At 36.0% G+C, this 4,452-nt stretch overlaps 1 pseudogene; it reads right to left on the bottom strand.

Annotated features, from left to right (window-relative positions):
- Positions 1 to 624: 624 nt before the first annotated feature.
- On the bottom strand, positions 625 to 2,809 carry LOC104860326 (annotated as a pseudogene).
- Between the last annotated feature and the right edge of the window lie 1,643 nt (positions 2,810 to 4,452).

The raw sequence follows: 4,452 nt of genomic DNA, 5'->3' as shown, positions 1-4,452 counted from the left end.
TTAAGTTCATGAACTGAGGTACCACTGTATATATCCTTTTATTTCTCTCTATTTCCTGATTGCTTTGGCTAATATTTGAGTACTATATTAAACAGTAGTGTCGACAGTGGACATCCTCATATGGTTCTTGATTTTAGAAGAAAATCTTTCAGTTTTTCTTCATTTAATATAATATTAGAAGTAGATTGTTTCATAAATGACTTTTAACACATTGAGGTGAGGTTTTTCTCTTAGCAGATTGACATAAGTTCTTTAACTCATTTCTTTAGGCTTGTTTTTTATCATGACTGTATGATAGATTCTGTCCAAAACTTTTCTGTATCTATTGAGATGTTCATGTAATTATTGTCCTTGCTTCTGTTTATGAGATGTATTACATTAATCAACTTGCATATTCTGTTTTTGTTTTTTTATATTTAAAGCATCTTTATTTATAAAATATTATCCTGAGAATTATAATTCCATTAAGCTTCGATTTGAGAAAATGTAAAATGACTTAAATAACAGCAATTACTCAAACTAAAAATAAGAGATAAAATTATTGTTGAAAGGAGATAACAACTATTGTCAGGTTTCCTGTTGTGGCTCTGGATATTCAGTAGAAGGCTCATTGGAAGATGGAATTCACCCTGAAGGGAACTCAATTCTACTTTCCAAATGTAGGGGTGGGTGGAAAAATCCAGCTCTTGGGGGAAGATAATTAGGAAAACCCCAAGGTGGATAGACATTACTCATTGGGCATGGAGGAGGTGGGATAGAGGAATCTTGTGGTGGAAAATAATCTTGAGGAGCTCTGCCCACGTTTCCTGGAAAGAGATGGAAGAAAGCGAAGTCCTTTCCTTAGGATACATTAGAAACAGATGACGTCCATCTGGAAGAAGACATGGAGGAACAAAGTCAGAGCCAGTTACTTTGCTTTCAGCAGGGAAAGAAGAATCAGGCACATTTGAATTATCGGGATCATCTATGGTATCATTTCCAGTGGATTCCATTTCTGAAGACACTGGTGCATCCACTTTATCCAAAGAAAGCACATTTTAACTTCTGAGTTCTGCTGGTCCAGATGGTTTACCAGAATTAGAATAGTATCTGTCTTCTTTCTATAGTGGAAGAGCTGGATCAGGATGTGGTTAGCCTGGTGGAGGAATCATCACCCTACTGTCTTGTTCCCATGAAGGTGACAGAGATGCCCTGTCAGAAGGTGCCCCATGTGGATCAGTTAACCTATCATAGCTTGGTTCTCCTCCTTCATTGCTAATTTGATGGTCCAGAGGATTCACTAAGCCTCCCAAGCTTCTTCCTGCTCCCCCTGGAAACAAAGGTGAGAGTCTGAGTGGACCTACCAATAAGGTTGGACGAGAGAGAAAAGTTCTCATCTTCGATGAATGCTTACCCAAGGGTGAGGGACCATTTCAGAAATACTCTCTGCCAAATCAGTATTTGGATCATCAAATGCTTAAGGATCTTTTTCTAAAAGTTCAAATTTAAATTCTGTTTCAATTAATTTTCGTCTGTTTTAAGCATCTTCTTTCCTTAACTTGTTGAGGTTTCTTTCAGCATTCTGAGATGCCAACCAATTATCATGTGCTTTTTTTCTCATGGGAAATAATCTGCTCTTATTAAGACTGAATGCTTCTCTCCAATTCTTCTTCAAGATCTTTGATTTGTGTTCTGTAGGTCTCCAGCTCTTCAGAGGTATGGCTGACCTCTTCATCCAGTTTGGAAAGTTTCTCCTGTTTTTCTAACTTATAACTTGCCTTCAGTGTAAATTTCCTGTCAAGCTTCCTCTCATTTTCTTGATACAGATCAGTCATTACTTCAAGTTTCTCCTGAAGCCTCTGATTCTCATTTTCAAATCATGTATTGTTTGAATGAAATGATGCTTATTCAGTCTGGAGATTTTAAATACAATCTGTAAGGTCTTCCTTTGTTTTATCTACTTCAGATAACTGGCTTTCTTTGTCCTTCTAAGGATTTTAAAGAAGCATTTAACTTAGCAGAAATCAGTTTCTTCAAAGCTCCTTTTGGCTCATTTTCTAAGTGAGCATCACTCAGTGATTTGCTCCTCAATTCTAATTCCAAGTTGCCATCATCTGTTATGTCTTCTCCAAACAGAGTAGCAGAATCTTTCATCTTTTCCAAGTGTTCATTCAAGGACTTGAAGTGATTTTCTTTATCATTTAGAACTTGCTCTGTATGTACTTTGGAGTCTTCAAATGTTATTTTTTGCTTTTTAAATTCACTTACTTGTTCTTTGCACACTTTAACTTCCTGTAAAAGCTGTTTTTTACTTTCCTGAAGTAAAGAATTTTCATTCAAAGCAACTTTTTTTGCTCCCTTAAGTCATTCTTCATAGATTTGAAATATTTTGAAAGTTGTTTTGGCTTCAAATACTTGGAATTTGAGGGATTTTAATTCATCTTCTAGGGTCTGTATCTTTTTTGAAACATCGGCCATCAATCATCTTGTTCAGAATAGATTTCTCATTATTTAGATCTAGAAAGAATATTTCATCTTCAAGCATAGATCTGTTCTTTTTCAGCTTTTAATAGGTTTTCCCCAGATTTTGTGCTTTTGTTGACTCATTCCCCAAACTGGCAGCCTTTAAAGAACACTCTAAGCCTACATAGTATTTGAGAACAAGACTAACTTTTTCAAGTAGTTTATATTTTTCTTTAATTAGTTTACAAAGTTTTATAGCAAGCTGTTTTTCTCTCCCCACATAACACTGGCTTCTAACCAGTTGAGAATTTCCCCGTAATAATAAGAAAACAGCAAAAAAAATAACAGCAGCAGCTTCCCGATTCATCAATTCCCAGGACAAACTGTAGGGACAGGAGCCTGGTCTCCACTCTTCAGGCAGTGCTGTGACAGCCCTGCACAGCTCAGGCAGGACAGACCCCAAGTATGCTGAAGGGTGTCCTCCAGCCCCTCCATGGTGCAAGGCTGCTCTGCCAGTGCCTCAGCAGCCTGGGACTTGCCTTGCCAGGACTTGCAGCCAAGCAATTTGCATATTTTGGTTTTTTGTTTTTGTTTTGTTTTTTTTTTTTTGGTTTTTTGAGACAGAGTCTCACTATGTAGTTGAGACTGACCGGGAACTCACTATGTAGCCCAGGCTTGTCTCGAACTCACAGCGATCATCCTGCCTCAGCCTCCCGAGTGCTGGGATTACAGAGGTGCGCCACCATGCTTGGCAAAATTTGCATATTTTGAACCATGCTTGCTTCTCTGGGATGAAGCTTACTTTGTTATGGTATTCGATTTTTCTGATTAATTTTTTGCATTATGTTTGCCCATACCTTGTTGAGCGTTTTGTGCATCTCTGTTCATTAAATTGATGGACCTATAATTTACTCTTATTTGAAATACGGTCTGGATTCAGCGTAATACTAGCTTCCAGGAATGAGTTTGAAAGTACTCTTTCTCTAAATTTCTCTAAATAGTTTGAGGAATATTGCCATTAGATCTTCATTGATGTTTTTGTAGATTCAGTGGTGAACTCATCACATCCTGGGCTTTTCGTAGTTGATAGTCTTTTTATTACTGCCTCAATTATATTGCCTCTTATTGGATTTGTCAGGATATTTGTCTTTGGTATTCAGTTTTAGTAATTCTTATGTGTTCACGAATCTGTCCATTTCTTCCACTTTCTGATTTGTTTGGGTACAGTTTTCTATAGAAGTTGCCAATAATCTGGATTTCAGTAGCGTCTGTTGTGACATTGCCTTTTTGATTTTTTAATTGTATTTTCTTTCCTTTTTTTGGTAAGTTTTATTAAGAGTTTTTCTACTTTATTTATTCTTTTGAAAAACCTGTTTTTCTATTCAATGATTCTTTTTTCTATTGATTGTTTTGGTATGAATTGCATTACATTAATATTTGCTCTGCTTTTTTTTTCTCATATTTTTTCTTTTCCCTTATTACCTTTCCCCTACCCTTCCCATTTTCTCTACACCTTTAGCCCTTTTCTTCCTATTTCACATTGTCAATTATCTCATTAGGATCTTATGTACTATTATGATTTTTCACACCAGAGAAACTATTTAGTATTTACACATGTTTGACTTATTTATTTATCTTAGCAGTGCATCCTCAATCTGTATCCATTTACCTATGAATGAATCTAATTTCTCATTCTTTATGGCTGAGTAGTATTCCATTTTATAGAAAAAACACATCTTCTTTATCCAGTTTCCAACTTGCTCTGCTCTTAGGATTTCTTTCTTTGTACTAGTTTGGGATTGGGCTTTTTCAATTTTTCTAGTATCTTGGAGTGCATGCTAAGTTCATTTGAGCTTGCTTAGTTTTTCTAATGTGAATATTCCTGTCAATAAATTTCTCTCAGGATTGCTTTCACTGGGTCCCACAGGTTCTAGCATATGCACTGTCATTATCATTTGATTCTAGGTATTATTTAATTTATTTCACGATTTCCTCTGTGGACTATTGAAT

This window comes from Fukomys damarensis, unplaced genomic scaffold (assembly GCF_012274545.1).
Source record: "Fukomys damarensis isolate Sample0158 unplaced genomic scaffold, DMR_v1.0_HiC HiC_scaffold_39, whole genome shotgun sequence".
Taxonomy (NCBI): Eukaryota; Metazoa; Chordata; class Mammalia; order Rodentia; family Bathyergidae; genus Fukomys; species Fukomys damarensis.
The sequence above is the reverse complement of the archived record's forward strand: the minus strand, read 5'-3'. Positions and strand labels throughout refer to the sequence as shown.